General features: G+C 37.7%; 1 protein-coding gene across 2 annotated transcripts in view; it reads left to right on the top strand.

The window, feature by feature from the left end:
• The first annotated feature begins 253 nt into the window (after positions 1-253).
• The window catches only part of LOC150090615 (uncharacterized), a 458,225-nt gene continuing 435,927 nt past the window's right edge, over positions 254-22,551 (top strand). Inside the window, exon 1 of one of the 2 annotated variants that reach the window (XM_090371783.1) lies at positions 254-300. The gene's annotated coding sequence lies outside the window, so the exon portion shown is untranslated. Of the gene's footprint in view, positions 301-19,684; positions 20,101-22,551 lie in introns of those variants that run through there. The other variant, XM_090371775.1, reaches the window with a different exon arrangement.

Raw genomic sequence — 22,551 nt, 5'->3', positions numbered from 1 at the left:
TCTTTGATAAGATAAATGAAATTCAAAGAAATTTCTGCATGGAAGACTTTTTGATCTATTGCTTAAAGCTATAGAAATCTATTACTTTCCATTTCGAATTTATTTTAACTGGTTTTGTAATGTTTGGTATTGTATGTTTTGTTGCTCTTCATCTTATTTAGAATTAATTTATTATTATTATTATTTTTAAATTGTAGATTGCTGACAGGACCCAAACGGGAGAATCAAACTATCATTGGATTATCACTAATTCGCGACTTTCCCTCTTATCCACAAGTGCATTGATGCCATTTAATAAAGGTAAAATATATTCATAATCTATTTACTTCGTTGTTACAGGTTACTTTCTTTTACAGTGTAATATGAAAATCCATGTAACCCATTTGAGGAGTTTTTATGTGTTTATTACACAATACACTTTACTCGATGTATTTATTTAATGAAAATCTATATGTGCAGATATGAAAGATATTGGAAGTAAGCATAATTCGGGAGTACGAATTAACTATTTTCGTATAAATAACCCAAAATGCATAGGGTTGCCACGTGCGTCACAAATTTTAACTATTTCGTGTTAAGAAAGAAAAATGGCTAATTTGGAGAGTTGTGTGGCCTTTTCATCATTCTGCATGTTATATGCTCTTTTAACCACACATTAGTCGTGGTCTAGCTTAGTTTCTAATTAAAAAAATCCTGCAACCACAATACATCGTATTTGAAGGAGTCAGTAAATAATTCTTTTATCAGACGTGTTCGTTTTATTTAGCAGTATTTATAATTTTTATAACAGGAAAGAAATACGTCATAGAGAGATAGTTCATATCATGCCCTCTTGGGAAGTACATTTGGTAGAATCGCCATCTTCTCCACAGCAGGGGAAAATATCTGAGTTCAAATCCCATTAATGACGTGAGGAATTTTCATGGCCTTTTTCAGAACGCGGCTGAGTTAGTATTAGTAATGGCCATATGGTGCAAGAAGCCTAAGGCTTATGCTGCACCAGCCAAAAAAGAAAGAAAAAAAAATAGTAAAATAAAAATAAAATAAATAATAAAAGAAAACAAAACAGACAACCAATGCGTTTCCCTCCTCCGCAGATAGTGTGTGTGGACATAGTGGACATAGTGTTTTTTGTTATGCGGTTCCCGTGGTTTCCCACAAATCCGCGTTAAATACTCTGTTAACATAGCAAAGCCAGTCAGTGTGGGTTATGTGTGAGTAGTGTGTTGTTTGTGTTGTTTGACTGGCCTCTTCGTTACTGGGAGGCGCGATCACCAGGAAGGAGCCTCCCAGCATCCGTCCACTGGCACGAGGAGCCGGACCAGGGAGTAAAAGACATCTGACGGGCCGTCCACACTCTTGCAGGAGCGAGAGTGGGGAGGGCCAAGGAAAGAGCGGAGAAGAGACAGGAAAGAAAGTGGAAGACAGACAAGATAGCGAGGATGACAGAGCGTAGGCATCCTCCCAGGCGAAACGGAGCAGGAAGAGTGCTAGGTGCAGTTGTGGGAGTCCTGGAGAAAGACTGTGGGTAGGAAGAAGAGAATAGGTAAAGTTCAAATTAAACAGTCCAGGATCGTCACAATGGAGAATCACGGAGCGGCGTCGACAGGGCTGTCCGCCATTTGCAGTTTCATGTCTGGAAGTTTCCGGTGCTGGGTATCAGTTGCTGTCTAGAGGAGGTTATCCAGGAGTAGTGTTCGGGAGTTGCAGGTGATGCCAGCGACGACGAAAGACCTCGTTGGCATAACTGGTCAGTGCACGGAAGGCATCATTAGATTCCAATAACTTGGTTTCTGGCCGAAGTGATGTAGTGTGGAGGTCTAGGAGTAGTTGGTTTCTTAGATCTAAGTATATGTTGCATGAGTGCATCACGTGATCCCAGTCTTCAGGTTCTCCGCAGGTACAGAGGGCATCCTCGACTAGGCCGAATTCTAGAAGGCGTCTCTTGAAGGACCCGTGGCCAGTTAATAGGAAGGAAGCATAGACGTTAGGGAAGAACCAAGTGGAACGTTGCTTGTTGATGTAGGTTACCACAGGAAGGAAAAGTTTAGTAGTTGCACCAGTTGTGGAGTTATTCCAGCGGGTTTGCCATAAGTTTATGAATTGTAGCCACACACGTTTATGTTCCTGTTTGATGTCGGTATCCGTACGGGTTTGAATAGTGAGGAATTCAGCTTCCTTATTCTTCTTGATGGCATGAGAAAGTCCGATAAAAGCGACGTGGAGGTCCAAAGGGAGGCGGCCTGTTAGTAGCTGTAGGGCGGTAGTTGATGTCGTTCTACATGCGCGGGTCATTTGTAGTAGCATAAGTCGTTGAATTTGCTGAATTTTACGTTGAGCATGCACTAAAGTCATTCGGTGGTACCATACTGCAGCTCCATATGTGACAATTGGTATAAATACTGCTGAGTATAAAAGGCGTTGAGTTGGTCCTTTAAGACCCCAGTCCTTGCGGGTAAAGCGTGCTAACATAGTGATGTAATTTTTTATCTTTTCTTTGATAGTTTGGATATGAGGAATGAAAGTTCTCTTGTCCTCCGTAGATAATTATCTAGCTGACCTTTTGAATTTACCCAAACTGTCAGCCTCTACCACTCATCTAGGTAACTTATTCCAGTAATTTATAACCCGCTGGCTAAAATAAAACTTCCTACAATCCAGTCTAAACTTATTCCCCCGTAACTTGAATTTATAGCCCCTATTTCCAGAATCACTTATAACCGTGAAAATTTCGCCCTCGTTCGTTTTACTTTTGTCTTTCAGAGCCTTAAACACCTCAATCAAGTCTCCTCTAAATTGCCTAGTTTAGTTTCCAACCTGTGCACCCACATATTCGAAGTCATAAAAACGCTGTTTTGCCGATCTCACTAGGCGAGTTACCGTCTTTTGGACCCTTTCAAACCCGATGTCTTTTTTTAGGTACGGTCTCCATATTTGAACACAGTATTCCAAGTGTGGTCTAACAATAGCCTTATAAAATAGGATTTTGATGGCCTCATCTTTACTAGCAAATGTTCGATAAATCGTCGATAGGACACCATGAGTCTTCCTAGCAACCTGTCTACGATGCTGGGAGAACTTCATGTCTGATCGTATCGTAACTTCCAAGTCCCTTTCTTCCACTACTGACTTTAATTCAATTCCACCAAGTGTATGAGTTATTTTGAGGTTACTGTTACCGAGATTTAACACCTTGCACTTTGCTGGATTAAAGCAAAGCTGCCACTTTTTTGACCATCCTTGATGTCTATCTAGGTTGCTCTGAAGAAGCTCTGCTTGGCTGTGATCCATCCTTAATTACTCTACCAATCTTTACATCTTCAAAGTTTAGACATGCCCTAAATCCCTTCATTGATATCATTTAAGAAAATCAAAAACAACAATGGTCCCAATACTGATCAGTGGGGAACCCCACTTCTTACATTGACCCAATTTGAAGAATAACCATTTACCACAATCTTCTTCCTCCTGCCCCGAAGCCATCCTGCTATCCATCTAAGGATTTTCCCAGTGATTCCAACCTGTTCCAGCTTATAAAGTAACCGCTTGTGTGGGACTGAGTCAGATGTTTTGCTGAAATCTAAATAAACAATGTTGAAATTATTCTCTGAATCCAGCTCACAAGGGTAACTGTCAAAATTGTTAAACATGATTTTTCCTTTACAAAACCATGCTTCAGAATTCCATTTTTATCTAAATGATTCTAAATTCCACCCTTGATCATTTGCTTCCATGATTTTCTCTGCTACTGAAGTTGACTGACCAGTCGGTAATTTCTCACTACGCTCTTAGAATCGCCTTTATGTATTGGCGTTAAATTGGCACTTTTCCAATCCAACTGAATCTCTGCTGAATCCAGTGATGCTCTCATAATTAGCCTTAATGGTTCAATGCACTCACATGCTGCCGCTCTTAAAATTATAGGGTAAAAAAAAAAAAAGGTAAACTGCAGCCATTATCAACCCACTGCAGGATGGAAGCCTCCTCAACAATTCATGTTCAGGGAAATGGACCATAATCTGCCACGTTGGTCCAGTGCGGGTTGACAGATCGACCGTATTTAACAGTCAGGGGCTTGAACCCCGGTCTACTCAAGGAGCGTGTGCTACTGCCCTCCCGCTCCTGACACTCGGCTACGGAGGCCACTCCCTAGGGTGCGGCCTAAATTATAGGGTATATGCCATCTATCTCAGGTGCTTATAGGCTCGAAAGTTTATTAATTAAATAATCGTGAAATTTCAATATCATTAATTACATATTTTTCAACTTCACTCCCATAATTTCTCATTGACATAACGGGTTTTTCTTCTGTAAATATCAGTGCAAAGTAACTGTTGTGTTCATCTGCAACATCAGCCGGAGTATCTAATACTATCCCACATCCATTACATAAGGGTCCGATCTGGTTTGTCCTCTTCTTTGCATTTATGAATGTGAAGAATTCCTCATCCTCACTCTTTGCTCTCTTTGCCAGCGATTTCTCATAATCTGCCTTTGCCGGCCTAACCTTTTCCGTTGATTTAAAAAGTTTTCTTCCCATTTGCTCCAGACATTATATACGGAGCAATATGGTCTGAGTCGCTGATGCGCCTAAAGCCCTACAACAAACAGTTCATAGCATTAATATACGTTGCAGATAACCACAGCAATATATACTCACACCAATACATAATTACGTCTAAGCGTAATCAGAACATAAATTATTGCCATCAGCGGCCCCGTCGCAAAGTAGCACAATGGATACTCACCCTATTATATAATAACATCTATAATTAAGTTACATCGATAACTTAAATTCTTGCTAGTCAGAAGCCCAGTCTGCGCGTGTAGCACAGTGGTATCGTCACCGTCCTCCCCACATCGGGTGGAAAAGGTGCGGGTTCGAATCCCGTCGATAACGCGAGGAACTTTAATGGGCTTTTTTCACTCCGTGGCTGGGTTAGTCGGTCTCACGCGTAGATAGCAAGGTTCCTCTCCCCTAGAAACTGCGGTTTTTCGTCCAGTAAACAGACAAATCGACCATAGAACACACGCCATTAACAGACATAAGACAGCACGGCAGATGAATTTAATTCGGTTGGCCTAAATATAATATAATATTCAGAAGCCCCTCGAGTAGCACAGTAAATATAACATCGTCCTCACCAAGTGGAAATGCCCGGGTTTGGATCACCTCAATCACACGAGGAATTTTTATAGACCTTTTTTTACTACGTAGCTGAGTTATTTGGTTTCAGGCGAGGATTTCGTGGTGGTTTTTTTCTCCCTGGAAACTGTTTTTTTTTTTTTTTTTTTTTTTGTCAAGCAAACATCATAGAATATACGCAATTTACAGACATAATCGACTATTATATTAGGCCACCCGAATATTTTAAATTCATATGCATTGGTGTGTGTTTGATGTCTGTAAATTGCGTGTGTTTTCTGGTCGATTTGCCTGTTTTGCTGGATGAAAAAAACCCAATTTCTTGGGGGAAAACCTTGCGATCTACGCCTGAGACCAACTAACTCGGCCACTGAGTGAAAAACAGCCATTAAATTCCTCGCGTCATCGACGGGATCCGAACCCAGGCCTTTTCCACCCCCTTGTGGGGAGGACGGTGACGATACCACTATGCTACCCGCGCAGACTACAGGCGTAATATATTGTTGCCTCATAGCCGTAGTTGCTTTGACGCTAACACACACACACACACACACACACACACACACACACACACACACACACACACACACACACACACACACACACGTTCAGCAGATAAATATCGATTGACTGTGCGGTGACCTATTTTGGACGCACCAAATTTTTGACATGCCATACGAAAAATTGCACAAACCATTGTAACAAAGTTCAAACGAAACGAAGTAGATTGGTGTAACGAATTAGCACACCTTTTCTCAAACTGTGCCCCGGAGATTCCTCGTGATACATAGAGATGCTTTAGGGGGTTCCTCAAATAATTACCGAAATTTGTTATTAATATTTAAAAGCTGAAAAAATTTAAGCGTGGGGGTTTGCGAAAAGATTCTCAAGCTAAAACGGGATCCTTATGCCACTGAAATTTGAGAACTCATATTATTCCCATCATCAAAATGTGCCCTTCAGTCCTTCCTTGAGGTATCAACGTAGTTCCTTGCTGAGCGCGAGGAGGTTCTCCTTCAGCGTGTTCAAGTACTCTCCTGTTCTACGATTTTTTGTCTCGTGTTTGCTGTGACATTATTATTGGTAAATTGAATGTGGCTTGTGTAGGAGTCTTTCGAGCTACTGCAGCAGAAGGGTGGGAGTGTGGACTCTGACGAAATCGGATTACTGAATCCACATTTATCGCTGATTGTTGCGGGTAGAGTTTTATTGTTTCTTGTGTTCCTGTATTATTACTTATTAACCAGTTAAATTAATTTAATAGTGTTCAATTACTAATTTAGGCTAACAGCTGTTAGCAGAGGCGGCCATATTGGAACCTACTGTACTGTACTGTACTGTACTGTACTGTACTGTTGTCCTTTAATATTGAGGCCTAAGAAGTTCTGCTCAGCTGTGTTTAATAAATATTGTGGTGGAATTAGAAGATTGTGTTTTATTGTTTGGTGGTCTGAATTGCAGATTATTGAGTGCATTCTGGATTATAAAGTATAGGATCGTTGGAAATAGTATACTGATCGTTACAGCGGGAAGATAGCAGTAAGTTTAGGTTTGGTTGTTTCTTATGGTTTATTTGTTGTGCTCTCTCAGATTATGCTATAGGAAATGGAAAGTGATCTTACTAGGAAAACATTGAGGGGGGAAAGAAAAGGAGGAGTTTGGTGATTTCCCCACACTTCCTTCTAGGATTCCAAAATTACATTCAGATCAAAATAAGAAGCTACTGGATGCAAAGTATTTAAAAGGAAAAAATCCTAACTTAGCTAACACAGGTAGATCAGGTGGCGAAGCTTCTACAGATACAGGAGAAGTAGTGGATCTAATCTAAATACAGGTCTTAGTCAGACAGAAAGAAGACAGAGTATTGTGATAAGGGTGTGCAAATAGAGGAAATTAGGGAGGGGATTGAAGATCTTCAAATATACTTAGAACCTAATTCATTGGATGAGGCAGATTTTACAGTGATATTAGTAGAAGCACAGGAACAAACGTAACACAGAGTGATATCATTGTCAGTAATATTCATGAACAAAAATGTAGGCCGGGAGATGTAAATTCAATATATAAGTTAATTGCTAAGCTTAAAAAAACTATTAGTGGATTATACAGCAAGTGAGAGTAATAAGGTAACAAAAGCAGTTTCAAATTTTGTGTTGCGTAAGTGGATAGACTTAGAAGTAATTACCACAGCTTTATTAATAGATAATGGAGACTAAAAGCAAGGGTAGAGGAATTGTAGACAAAAGCTGCTTTATTTGATGATTTAGTTAGAGTTCAATCATTTCTGCCTGGGATCCTGGAAAATCAACAGCAACAGCATCAAACTTATGCAGATATAGTGAAACATCAAGGTTCACAGGTCTTGATCCAGCATAAGTGTAATACTAAGGTATTAAAAGACTCACAAATTGAAGAAAGGAATTTGAAAAGTAAGAAACCACATCAAAATAACATTGTTATATTGAGAGCTCAGGATGATACTAAATTTTCCACGTCAGGATATAAAGGATGTTGTGATTACAACTCTAAAACAGGATTTAAAGGAAGAAGTAAAGATAAGGAATTTAAGAACAATTAGGAATAAAGGTTTATTGATTGAAACAGACAACAGGGAGGATTTAAGTAAGATAATTGAGTCAGAAGCACTGACTGGGAAGGGGATTAAACAAGTTAGAATTAAATTGACCAATCCAAGTTTATTAATTTATGATGTTCCGAAGGAGATGACACAGGAAGAAATTGTAAATGACTTGTATTGTAAGAACCTGAGAGATTATGGACATACTGAGGAAGAAGTGAAGGAGGGAATATCATTTAGGTTTAAAACTGGTAACAAAAGCAAGTTGATAAATTGGGTAATTGGGGCTGATCCTCAGATGTATAAGAGTATTTTTCAGGGGAATAGGTTATTTATTGGTTATTCATCACATAAATTTAGAAAATTCACATTAATAGCTAAATGTTTAGGTTTTGGACACTCTGCAAACTATTGTTCCCATAAAACTATTTCATGTGGATACTGAGCCCAAGGAAGGCATGTATTTGCTGACTGTATTAATAAAGGTAAGAGTCCTATGTGTGTCAATTGTAAAAGGAAAGGTAAAAGTTGTGATCATTCAGTTTGGGACAATAATCGTCCAAAGTATATTAGAGATTTGGAAATAGCAAGTATGAAGGTTAATAATGGATAGTGAATTTTTATTTGAGCTGTATGGAGTCTTTAAATATCATAGTGAGGATGATTATATAAATATTATACAATTAAATGCACAAAGGAATAGGTCAATAATGGATGAGGCAAGGGTTATGGCCTATGAGATGAATTTTGATATTGTGTGTTTCCAAGAGCCATATATTGGTTGCATTGGAGGGGCATACAAGGTGGCTGGCCTACCTATTACAGCAAGGGCAGTACTGTATATAGATAATGATAAACCTAAATCAGCAAATTTTATTTTTAATAAGAGCATTAATGTCACTGTTATTTCTGGTGTGTGTACACAGAATGTTATCTGTTTGCACATATCAACTCCAGTGATATCATTCCATCTAGCCTCGATTTACTGGCCCCTCCCTCTCATGATATTGAGAATACATTGCAGTGTGTGGAATCAATTGTGGGTAGTGGAAACCTTTTGGTTGCTGTTGATGAAAATGCCAAGTCAAAACTGTGGCACAGTTCCATAGTTGACCACAGAGGTAGGATAATGGAAGAATTTATTTTAAACCATAATTTAGGTGTTCTCAATGTGGAGGAGGAACCCCTGCACATTTGATAACTTACATGGAAGTTCCAATATTGATGTTATCATTGCAAATCAGCAACTCAAAGGCTTTTGATCGTGTTTGGCATAAAGGTCTTCTAAACAAGCTTCCATCTTATGGTTTTCCAACTGTTTTTTGTAATTGGTTATCCAGTTTTCTCTCTGATCGCTCACTGAGGCTGATGGTAGATGGCTCTCTGTCTTCTAACTTCTCCACTAATGCTGGTGTCCCCCAAAGGTTCAGTTCTTTCCCCCACTCTTTTCCTCTTGTATATTAATGACCTTCTTCCATTGACTGGAAATCCTATCCATATTTTTGCTGATGATAGCACATTGTATTCCACTTTTCATTTTGAGAAACCTTGCCCTGCTCAATCTTCAACTTCTCGAATATCCGCCACCAATTCCTTAAATGCCGATCTCCAGTGGGGCAAACACAACTTAGTTGATTTCAATCCTTCTAAAACTCAGTCTTGTCTTATATTTCGCAAAAAGGATTCTTCTGCTCCTATGCTTATCTTTGGTGTCACTCCGATTTCTAGGCAAAATGATATATCTCTTTTGGGGATTACCCTGAATTCATATCTCTCTTGGCACAAGCACATTACAAATATTGCTTCCTCTGCATCTAAAAAACTTGGTTTTCTCTTTCGTTCTCGGCGTTACTTTTCTTCCAAACAGCTGTTTACTCTGTACAAATCGCAAATCCGCCCTACCATGGAATATTGTTCCCACATCTGGGGCGGTGCCTCAAAACCTCTCTCAGGCTTCTAGATTCCATTCAGAAGAGGGCAGCTAGGTTAATTAATGACTCCTCTCTAATAGAGTCTCTCCACTCACTGTCTCAAAAATGTACTGCTTCTGCTGCATGTCTTTTCTACAGATACTTCCATGGGCACTGTTCTTCTGAATTGGCTTCTATAATTCCCGCTCTGTCTTTCAAAACAGTCCGAACACGTGCCGCCAATAGCCAACATCCATTTACTGTCCAACTTCAAACTCACAGAACCAACTTTTCATCTTCCTCGTTTATTCATTCAACTGCCATTTTCTGGAACAACCTTCCTTCATACATATTTCCTGAAAATTACAGTCTACAGAAGTTCAAGTCTAATGTCAACAAATATCTTCTTTCATCTTCTCAAACTCCAACCCAAGCACGGTGCTAAGTACTATAGGTTCTAATACCTCTCGTGTTTGGGGTTTTCATTAAAAAAACCTTATCAGGAGAGTTTGTCATTGGGATGTGGTGCTTGGTGACATCAACAGTGACCACAGGGCCACATTGTTTCATGTATTCCTGACTGATCTCCATTTAGATCAATTTGGCATTTGTCAGTAAGATTTAGGTATAAAAGAATTAATTGGAATAAATTTAAGTATTCTTTAGAAATATCTTTTGATGATAATATTTTGAGTCAGTTAAACAGTTTTAATGCTGTTGAATATGCATTTTATGTGCAAAATTGTCTGTATAGAGCTTTACTGTTAGCTGCTAAAAGGAAAAAGAGAAAATAAAAGACGTGTGCCTTGGTGGTACAATGATTTGATGGTTTTACGAAGGGAAGTGTTTACCCTTAGGAAGAAATACCAAATATGTAGAAGTAGAGATTCTGCTGATGTATTAGTGTTTAAAGAACTGTACAGAATTAAAAGGAGACAATATCACAAAGAAATATATGAACATAAGTTACCTGCTTGGAGGGATTTTGTACTAACAACAGGGAATACAGATTCCTGGGGACTTTTTTAAATTGTCTAGAGACAGATTGCGTATTAATAATGTTATTAATACGGTTAACTAAAATAATATAGAAACTTGTGATGGGCTTTCAACCATTAAAACTATTACAGATGAGTTTTTTTGTGTATGATATGATGATATCATACACAAATGGATGATGATACTGAAGAACAAAGGAAAATTAGGGTTGGTAATTTTAGTTATGTAGGTTGTTGTTATTTGGTTTTTAGGAGCATTAGCAACTAAGGCCATATTGCTCCGGGATATGCGGTGGTCATTCCCTGACCTTTCCGCATCCTCCGTATTTGGTGGTGACGGGCTCGAGCCTCGGTCTAATCAAGAAGCGTGTGCTACGCACTGCTGCTCTTTCCCACCTGGCTACGGAGGCGCCTAGTTATGTAGGAAATAATGACATGCAATTGTTCACTACTCAGAAGTTATTAATGATATGTTCTAAATTAAATGAAAATAAAACTCCAGGCAGGGATATGATAGAAAATATTTGTATAACTAAGATGAACGATTATTATCCTGAGATTTTTTTATTTTTTTATTTGGTAGTTGGCGCATCGGCTTCCGTGGCCATAATGCGCCTCCCAAGGTTTTTGCAGTACTTTGATCCAAGCCAGAAACGGGATTCGGGCCCGCGACCTTTGGGTTGCTAGGCAGGCACTTTACCCACCCGGCTAGCCCGGTCGGCATTATCCTGAGATACTGGTAGTTATGTATAACAAGTGTCTGTTGGAGGGTAGTTTTCCAGGGTTCTGGAAAATTGCCCTTCTAAAGCTTATGCATAAACCTGGTAAACCTGTTAGTGATCCTAGAGGATATAGACCTATTTCGCTGTTGGCAAATTTGGGAAAAAATTTTGAGAAGTTGTTACTTTTACGATTATAACGTGCGTTTATTAAGTCTAAAATGGAGTTGTTAGGTCAGTTTGGATTTAAAAAAAGTCTTTCAACCGAAGATGCTATAAATACATTAGTGAGTTATAGTTCACAATCAACAAGTAAATATGTTTTGGCATTATTTGTAGATTTCGAAGGTGCGTTTGACAAGGTGTGGTACGAGAGCATTTTATGCTTATTAAGAAAAATAAATTGTCCTCAAATATTGTATCAAACATTAAGAACTTATTTAAGTGGTAGGAGAGTTCAAGTATATTCACAACATTTGAAATTTGGTAGAGCTATTACTTGAGGCTGTCCGCAAGGATCGGTGCTCGGTATTTTGGAATTTAGTGTTAAATCAGTGGCTGGAGAAAGAAATTCCGCATTGTAAGTTGGCTGCGTATGCAGATGATTTAGTAATATGTACTGAGGTTAGTATCCAGGTTAGTATTAGAGCAGACGAGGGAGTTGTAGTAAAAGATCTATGTGGGTAAATAAACTTAACATCTCAGATAGTAAGACTGTAACGATGTTGCTGAAGACAAGTTAGATTATGGGAGGCCACCGAAATTAATAATTAATGGAAAGCAAATACCTTTGATATCTCAAGTTAAATACTTAGGAATTTTACTAGATGACAAATTGCCATTTTCCCCCCATCTTGATTATATAAGTAATAAGGTCAAAAAATTTACATCAGCAATTATTAGAATAACAAAAACTGATTGGGGACTTGGGAAAAGGGTCTTTAGTTTATATTATACGGCAGTATTTCTCCCAATCGTAGTATATGCAGTCTCTGTATGGTTTAAACGTATAAATATTAAGTTTAGACAAAAGTTATTATCCCTACAGAGGGTAATAATGTTGGCTTTTATAAGAGCACGCAAGACTGTTTCAACAAATGCTTTATAGGTAATTGGAGGAGTATTGCCTTTAGATTTATATGCTATTTATAGAGCGTTTTGTTATTTCTTTAGAAAAAGGGTAAGAACAATCTTTTGGGGGATAAATGTTACTTGTATGGATGATGTTAAAAAAGAAAAAAGAAGTGATTAGAAGTAGATTAGTAGAGATGTGGCAATATCTTTGGGAGCAGAGTTTAACGGGAGAAGTTACCAGATTATTTATTCCCAATGTGCGGTTTAATCATAATGTCAAAAATAAGAAATGGTTTTACCCAAATATGGAAACATCATATTTAATTACGTGGCATGGGTCTTTGAACCAAAAGTGGAAACTAGGCACCTTAGAGGAGACTTGATTGAAGTGTTTAAGGCTCTGAGAAGCATAAGCAAAATGAATGAGGATGAAATTTTCACGGTTATAAATGATTCTAGAGCTAGGGGCCATAATTTCAAGTTACGAGGGGAGATGTTTAGACTGAATTGCAGGAAGTTTTATTTTAGTCAGCGAGTTATAAATTATTGGAATAAGTTGCCTACATGGGTGGTACAGGCTGCGTTTGGGGAAATTCAAAAGTCACCTGGATAATTACCTACGTGAGGAGGAAACTGCTATGTATTTTTTGTTTGTTTAATTATTATTTTTATTTTAATTTGTTATTTGTATTTATTTTTATTTTATTTTATTTATTATTATTATTATCATCTATTTATTTCTTTTTTTTTTTTTTTTTTTTTGCTGGCACTCAGGTTTGGGCAGCCTGGGTGCGAGATATTGGCACCCACCTGTATAGCACTACCTCAGGTGGGTGCGGGCTTAGTTTTTTTTTTTTTTTTTTTGGTAGTTGTTGGCGCATCGGCTTCTGTGGCCATAATGCACCTCCCAAGGTTTCTGAAGTACTTTGATCCAAGCCCGAGGTGGGATTCGAACCCGCGACCTTTGGGTTGCCAGGCAGGCGCTTTACCCGCCTGGCTAGCCCGGTCGGCTGTGGGATTAGTGTCAATTCGCACAATAACAGCTTTAGTAGACCCAAGTTGGAAAACGTGCCTGGGACGGGCACCAGGAAGCAGCTGCCCAGGTGCGAGTGCGACTGCTTCCTGGGGATGAGGTGACCTGAATATAAGACTACTGTATAATATTCAGGTCACCTGTAATATGCATACAGAGTACATATTCGATAATAATACTAGGTAGATTTGGACTAGAGTCTTTGGGCCACCATAGAACAGAAACAAAGATGATGTGATGAAGTCCTTTCTTGAATTTTCCAGACTCTTCATTTCGACCTCCTTTGGTGGCATTTTACTAATTTTTGCACTGTAAATTACTAAATTGTACAGTCAGATATGATGTTCTCTGAGCAGTGCAGTGCAGACTGGCTGCCAAGACAGTTCATGGGGTTTTGTTAATATATAGGATATACAGGAACCTTGCTAGGAGGGATAAGGCAATGGTCAGGCCACAGCTTGAGTACTGCACACAGGTCTGGAAGCCTCATTTTAAGAAGGATGTAGAACTGCTGGAACGAGTATAGGGAAGGACAACGGGATTGGTGAGGGGAACAAAGGGGCGCTCTTCCCAAGAAATGATTAAGTTCTGCAAATTGCAGCATCTGGAGACTAGGCACTTGCAAGGTGATCTGATTGAAGTATTTTAGGCTTTGGGTGGATTGAGCAAGCTTAATGTTGATGGCATTATTCCTCTTGCTCAGATTAGCACATGATGAGGCAGAAATTCAAATTCAGGAAGGATGGTTACAGAATGGATGTGCTGAGTTTGTCTTCAGCCAGCGGGCGGGTGATTGTTGGAACAAATTTCCATCTGTTGTTGTTTGGTAGGTAGTGTGAACAAATTCAAGGATGGTGATGAGTAATGTTCCTCCTTCAGGGCCAAGTACACGTCAGTCAAATTCTATCTCCGAAGATATCCAATTGCAAAGCTCTGCAGACCATATCTTCTAAACTCATCCTCATAGAGATAATGCTTAGCGCTCTTCTTCAATCTAGTTAGTCTTCTTTGTCTTCTCCAGTAGTTCTATATCTATTATTAAATGCGGTCTCCAGATACTTGGATACAATATTTCAAGTTTGGTCGCAGTGTCATCTTTTAGAGAGATATAATGATCTCCTTGCTGCTTTAACAATTCTGATGAATCATAGGTAGTATACCGCGTGCCGTCTCCCTATATTGCATGCTGAACTTCATGTCTTTCTATATTGTAATCTCCAAACCGTTCTCATCAATTTTTCCTCAAGTGCATTATTTTAAATTTGGTAGCATTAACTTTAACTGCCTTTTTTCAGACCATACTTGCAACTGGTCTAAATCCTTTTGAAGCAGCGTAGCCTGTTTCTGATCGTTAACTGCACTTCCAACCTTTGTTTTTATTTTATTTTCTCTGATTATCTGCTTTGTGGGACAATGGGTAAAAATGGGAACTCTGATCGAATTCCAGACGGATTCCTTGCATTCTTAAATGGGCCTGCTTGAATTCGGCATTAAATAATTATATAATCCCGATAACCCTTAGCCCACTTGAAAAGGGATGCATGAACTTGCCACTGTCTGATTAGACGACGTTAATGGGAATTAAAATTGGCAATAAATGCAACAGATTTAACGAAAGAAAATTGTTTTTTCTTGTTTTCTAAATATACTCAATATAGGTGTACAATTTGTCTAAAGAAACTGAAAGAATCCTATTAAAATTAATATTATTAATTTTCTTTACTATTGAATGATTAAAAAATTAATATAAGAACACTATTGAAAAATGATATAATTACTCTTATATCTGGGATGGAAAGATTCGCATTCGTTTCTTCTACAGTCGTGATATATTTGGCTCATGGATCACGGGGAAATGAAGCTTTTTTTCCAATGTAATGTTATACAAGAAAGTCGGAAAATTTAGTTTGGAAACACTTCATTGGAATTTTAAAACGGCAAACCAAACAAGTACTTATAAGCCATTTGAACGATCTTGCTGTTTACTATTTTTGTATATTGAAGGTAATAACAAGAGTTTGTATTTTTCTTAAACAAGCTTGGAACTGCTGGAAGCGGCAGCCGGTTAAATCAAATCAACATTTGATTTATCAAATGTTGATTTGATTTAACAAATAAAAATGATTTAACAAATAAAAATATCCGTTTTTAATAATCGATTTTTCTGTTATTGCTTTCTCATGTTTTACGTATCTTCCTCATAATTTAGCAATATTATTATAACCATATAGTAGAAATATTATTGGTTTTATGTAATAATTGGTGGATTTTCTTATTTAATGTAAAAAAAACAAAAAAAACAGTAAATTAGAAAGTGTATAACAATTTTTTTTTAAAATTCTCTTTCGAAAAATGCATAATTAGTGGTAAGGAAGATCTTGCAGCCGCAGTCCGCTTGCCCCGACAACCCATGCAGCTCATGGTCTTCAGCATTTCAACTGTTTTGGATCCTAGCCAAAAAAAGATTGGGCATCCCTGTTGTAAGAGGGTGATAATTATCACCTCTTAAAGGTTGAAAACCATGTGTATGCGCCCCCAGTAAACTCTGTCTCTTTTCTGACGCAACTTAGATCGACATATAGAATCGAAAAATAAACAAATTCTGGTTTGAACGTGTACCACAAAAAAAAAAAAAAAATTTTTTTTCTTTTGATTCATCCTCGTATAGAACCTTGCCGAAAGCATATCCGGACAGTCTCTGAAATTTTTCCATGTAACATGATTTGAGCAATTCTCCGTGACAGTTATACTGGTTTTGCCACTAGTCACTCGTTTGAAGTGTGGGGGGGGGGGGTTGAATTCAAATCCCGTCTTAATATCTTAGTTGGAGGAATTCCTCTTAATTGGAAGAATTCTTAAGGAATACTCTGAAGACCTCTTCAATCTTATCCGATCTCAACCGGAATGGCTAAAGTTTCCTGTGAGTTTTTATTCTAGATTATTCATCCCTCAAAACACAGGTCGTCCATTGAACACAGATTTATACACACATAATACCTGACAAATCGTATGAATTACAGTGTGATTTATAGATCATCTGAACGGTGGCACTAGCATCGTCAACAACCCTTCTCAACTTAGCCGTTACATTTTCCACTAAAAGTGAAAGAAACTCCACAAGAACACTGTCATGTAATTTCCTTCAATTCATCTACAGTGCTTGGTTTTCTCCAATAAATGTTTTCTTTAGTCCAGCCCAAAAAGTAAAAATCCACCATAAGTAACCCGGCACTGTTTACAGACCACTCTGTTATCCCGCGACTGCCAGTTCATCTGATAGGGATGTTAATATCAAGCTAGTGTGATGGAGCGCTACCCTGCATAAAGACTCCTTATAGCCTTAGTTGCTTTGGCGCTTAAAACTCCAGTAATCAGCAGGATATTAAATGGTATCAAATTCTCTACTAAGAGCATAATGCTCTTACATAGCAGCTTTTTAAAATTATCCTAACCTGGCACACCGTGGCAATTTCAATTTTAGCTCAATTTAATTTTTAAATAAATAATAAATAAATAAATGTTCTGTTTATATTCCGGGACGACCAAACGGTCAGAGGAGTTCACAAGATAGATAGAATACAAGAAACAGCACCGTATTCAGTAGTCACGGGCTTGAACCATAAAGATTAAAATACTCTTGATTTGACAAAACTAAACGTGAACGAATTTAATGGTATTTTTTAAAGGAGAATTACACCAATTATCATTTACCGTTCTCTCTGTATAGATTAAAATGCTTTTTTTCCTACAAAAAAAAAAAAAAAAAACACACACACACGCGTGGGTGTCGCCAATTTTGTTGTATAGTCTGCTAAAAAAGATGATCAAAACTGAGCGCACGAAACCCATTTTTATTTCACGATATTATTTGGAGCCCAGTGTTTGTGTCAAGAAGTCATGTTACGTTGGTGGAATATGGTGGGCGGAAGATCCTGGGATTCATTCACTGAATCTTCGGTTACAGACCTCCTGTGGATTCGATAGGATTGTTGCTAATAGTATTTGCAAGTGAAACCTTTGTCCTGAGGCATAAAGTACCTTTGTCCTCACCTATACGAGCTGCATCGAAGAGCACACGAGATCACTGACACTCAGTAGTCTACCTGAATGTATGCAGACAACATGACTACAAGATGTCGCTGGTACTCGCTGCCACAGTAATGAATGAATCGACCCGAGCATCAGGGTGACATCGAAGTTCTGCCTTTTCCGATACCAAACGAAGTAACTGGACCCTCAGTTAATGAGCGAACACCGTTTAGGTGATGCTATTAATTCAGGAACAAGTGACCTAACTGTACACCTTTCCGTAATTCGACCCCCGAAGTGTCGTACGTTAGAGTGAATAACCGCTCTTTTCAAGTGTCGGTGACATGTCCCCCATTGAGATTTCTTGCGAAAAGCATCGCCCTGAGTGTGCGACATTCTCAGATGAACACCATTTTAGGGAAAGGTAAAGGATACGTTTCCGTGATGTATTCACCTTTGACCTTCACGAAACTCGATAGGTTCTGATTTGCAATGCATATGATCACCCAGCAGTACTGACGATTTCTCCGATCTTCAACTGCGAGAGGGAAGGGAGGGACGATCACAGATGATATGCTTCAATACGTTTCTTCAAAGATACATGACTTGATTTCATTTTAAATGAAAGAAGCCAAAGAAGACAATATATTACCTTGCAAACTTGGCGGTGCAAGTTTGTTAATTGTCAGCTCGATCTGGGCGTGCTGTTGGTCATTTAACTACTTTTAATCCAGTCTTGTTGAGTGATCAAGGCCCTCCTGGCATTACTCTCATGAACTTCCTGTTGTAGTTTCTAATGAACATTGCCCAACATCCCCCGTAGAGGAGAAACATTCTTCATGATTACGAAATCGACCAGTTTTAAAGCGAAATGAAGGATGTTGTTGATGTGTGCAAATACCCCCCCCCCAAACTTTGGGCCAGGGAATGAAAACCAGTCTGAGATACGCAGATTTATATTGTATGATTACTACTATATTTCAAGTGTCTGTCTGCTGGCATTTGGGAGCTTATAAATTAAATATTTCTCAAGAAAAAAAATCATAAAAATCATATTTCTTAGAAGTCAGAACGCGCGTTGTAAAGTATAAAAATAATATTTACATATGAGTGCATCATGTTCGATTCTAGAGTAGAGGAAGCCCTGGTACAAACACAGGAGTTGGGATTCCTTACCACGATTTTGATTAAATTAAATAGTCAGCCTGAGTGGACATGAGTGCCTCATGTCCACTTGTTTGTATGAGGATCCCGAGGCCAGCACTCGTACATATACAAATCTGATTTAATTTCTTCTTTTTTTGGACTATAGTCATTTATGTCTGTAGAATAAACAATTGCGCCATCTGGAAGTTGATAAAAAAAGGTTTATATGCAGTACAATATATTTGATATACAGTACCAACTAACTTCAAATCTACTCAGTTAATTTACATTTTATCATCAAGGAAATTCTTGGCATTTTAACAAGCATCAGTTAATAATATTAATTAATTTTAAACAGCTTTGCAAAAAAAAATATAGAAACACAAGTATTTAGATGCTTTGTTCTTAATATGAATAAGTAATATAATAATTGTGATGGTATGATAAATAATCTTCTGGCCACATTTAGGCAAACATCTTTAAAATTTTTTTATATTATAATTTGTTTGGTTTTAGAGAAATGTTTCACGTTATCTATGAATATTTTAAAATATTCGTTGTCCTCTAATACACGTTTACCTGACATAAAGTTGTCGAGCTTCTAAAAGCGATAATTATCCCTGATTTTTTTTTTTTTTTTTTTTCTAAAAAACGCCAAAGCAGTTTTGATATCTAAAAATATTCCTTCTAGTCTGTTTTGATGTGTCTGTGTTTCCAGCATTGGAATAAAATGATATTGTTATATAAATAGCTGATTATGGATATAGTTTTTACAATTTTTATGCAATAAACCTGGCAGCAGACAACATTATGAGCGACCTTCAATGATTCTGTCCTCACGTAGAAGGGTAAAGTAGCTGATGGAATGCCACTATCACAATATATTATAAAGCGTGTGACTGGTTGCGCATATTTACGTAACAATGGAAATGCGTCACGTGGTTGTATACTTTTGGAAATTCACAGATTTTGTCATAACGTATTAAAAATTGCAGCAGATTTTAACAACCATTTTTGTCGTCAGTATCATATTTTAACAGCTTGAGCAGACGAAATATTTCATTAAAATTATTTCGAGGCAGTCGCGCTTTACCTTTTGAAACGGGTGCCTTAAACAGGCGATCATTACTAGCAGCAGTGACTGTTCAACGTTAAAGCCAAATACTAATACGACGGGTTAAGTAGCTTCACCGCCTGTAAACCAAGCTGGATAGAGTGAGGTGGCAGTTGCGTAAGTCGACGCGGGAAAAACAGCTGCCCTGCACGACGCCACACGCTTTTCCAGATGAAGAAACTCCAAGGGCTGTGTGCTGGCGTTATTATTCATATTGGTTAGTAAACGAAGAGGCGAAAGCCGTACTTGTCCTGCCGGGAGTATTAGATCCCCGTGTGTTTTGTGTTCCTCATGGTGTCCAAGATCGCCTCGGTGCTGTCTGGGAAGACGAAGACCTATACAGGACATAGGAAGTAAGCCTGAAACTTGTTGCACTTTACGCAAGCTAACGTTAATGTGTCTCGTCTGCTACCTGCCACCACAGAAACTGTACTCTCTCTCTCTCTCTCTCTCTCTCTCAGCCTTCCGCCTGTGACCTTGAAGTGCCCAAAGGGTTAGGCCTAACTCTTCCGCTATTTCGTTCGATACACTGCAATTGCTAAGCCTAACATCTGCTTTTTCACGCTGGCGTTTATTTTAGCCGATGGAGTTACATCGCTGGTGTGATTGTGAGGCATGTTGGCCCTACTTGGTCTCCGCAGACGTCTAGAGCCGAGGGGATATGTCTGAAAGCGTGTGCTGTTTATCTTTCTCTCCCATGTTGTGGCTTTGCTGCATGCATTGCGATGACCTTGAGCCATTATTGTTAATATAACTTGTTGGTGTGTAACTTTGGGGGATCAGCAGAGGGGAGGAATAAGTTAAATAAGCTTAATTTAGAAAACGTTATATATTTGTTGGGTAACCGATATTTATTTTTGCGTTCTTATTTACCCGTCACTGTTATACGGAAACTCCCATTCTGCCATTGTTGGCTGCTTCCGTCTTCCGGGTTTTGGCAGTGCAGAAGGCTAGACGTCGCTAAAGAGGATATAGTGTTGTAGTTAAAGTTGTCTTTCGTTGGTCGCTTTGAATATGATTACACTAGCTGAATATTTGCATATGTAAACATCGCTGGGGCTTATTTAAAACTTGAGGCAGTTTTATTATTAAATACGGAAAAAAATTCCTTAATAATTAATATTTCTCGCCATTCTCTCTCTAACGTATACTTGTGTCTCTTGGGCTCTTTAAACTAGACATCTCAGCGAGTGCGTTCTTGAGGGAGAGAGAGAGAGAGAAAATGCCTTTCACTATCACATATTTATTTCCATTTAACAAAATACTCTCCTCCTCTTGCAAGTTTCTATCTGGCAGACTTTAAGTGAAAGTTTTAGCATCTGTATAAAATGGTTAACCTTGAAATAATTGAATAGCATTGATAATTCTAGATAAGTATGTAGTTACAATGAACTTATCTCTCATTTGAACATAAAAATTGAAATTTTGGGTTTTCTTGTTATTTGATTTTATAATAAAATTAAATCGCAGTGATTTAGATACAGAAAGTGTGTGCAGAATTAAAATTTGAATTCAGTTAATTTTAAAATGGAATTAAATAATTATAATTATATTATTTATTATATTACTAATACATAATAAATAATTTAATCAAATCTTATTCGTTTTAAATTAAATTTTATTTATAATAATTCAAGCTCTGCTACAAGTCAGAGACGATGTATTTTTGACATTTTGTTGCCAAAGTCGATCATTCTTTTCATCTTTCAAGAATTTTCAAGGTAGGAAATTCAAAACCCATTTGACCGGAAGTGTAAGAAAAGCATTATTTCTGTGGTTGTAACATTTAGGGGTATTGCGATGATCATCATAAAAATAAAATTAAGGTACAATTAGGTTCGTTATCTTTGTGGTGAGGAGAGAAAGTTTTTACCAGGATGTCGCAGAGCGAAAATATTTCGTATCCACTTTGCACCAGACTGTGATTAAAAAAAAATTTCTTCTAATTTTATTTAACAGCTTCTGATATTCATTTGAGTCTTGGGATTTATTTATTGTCTTGGGATAAAGAATTTATTTTAATTCTTTATATTTTTTAATCTTTTATCTTTTATATTTATACATAGCTACTTTTAAAGAATGCATTCTTTCGTTCGTTCGTCGACTTCCTTGTTACCCAATCTTTAAACGTGTTCTTTCTGTTAAGTTCAATTATATAATTCGAAGCACGATTGACGCCTGAATTTATTACTGCAGCTATTTGCAGCTGGGCTTTATGTATTTAGGGATAAGCCGACTTGCAAAACGTTCCTAAATAGCTTTAACTCAGCTGTGTATTGCTCCTTTTTATATCGAACGCAGTGGAATTAAATTTGTTATTTAAAAACAAATACTTAAGGAATTTCGTTTAAGACTTAATTGCATATTTCCAGTTCAAGTGAATTTAGGAATACTGAATACAGTATTAAGTTTTTAAAGCAAAGAAACAGTATTATATAAATTAAATAAACATTAATCCAGATCTGTGTTTTAGCTTTAATATTAAAAACAAAAGATAAATTAAATTTTCTTATTTTGTCCTTGAATAGGCTTTGGTTTTTTTTTTTTTTTTTTTTTTTTCATTATTTGTCTTGCAGAAAGCGTTTCCTTTGCTGGCGCATTATCACGATGAATAATCCAGTTAGTTGGTCAGAGATATTTTTTGTTTTTGGGTTATACTGAAATGTTACATCATCGGTGGGGACCAGATTTGAGATTTTGATGTCGATTTTGTCAGTTCTGGAGTTCCATGATCATGCAGTTTAGAGACTTGAAACTTTACAGGCATACAAGGAAACACTAGGGGTGTGCACTTGGTTGTAATT

Source organism: Mastigoproctus giganteus, chromosome 1 (assembly GCF_048544385.1).
Source record: "Mastigoproctus giganteus isolate SK-2022 chromosome 1, ASM4854438v1, whole genome shotgun sequence".
NCBI classification, from domain to species: domain Eukaryota; kingdom Metazoa; phylum Arthropoda; class Arachnida; order Uropygi; family Thelyphonidae; genus Mastigoproctus; species Mastigoproctus giganteus.
This window is presented reverse-complemented; position numbering and strand designations above follow the sequence as displayed.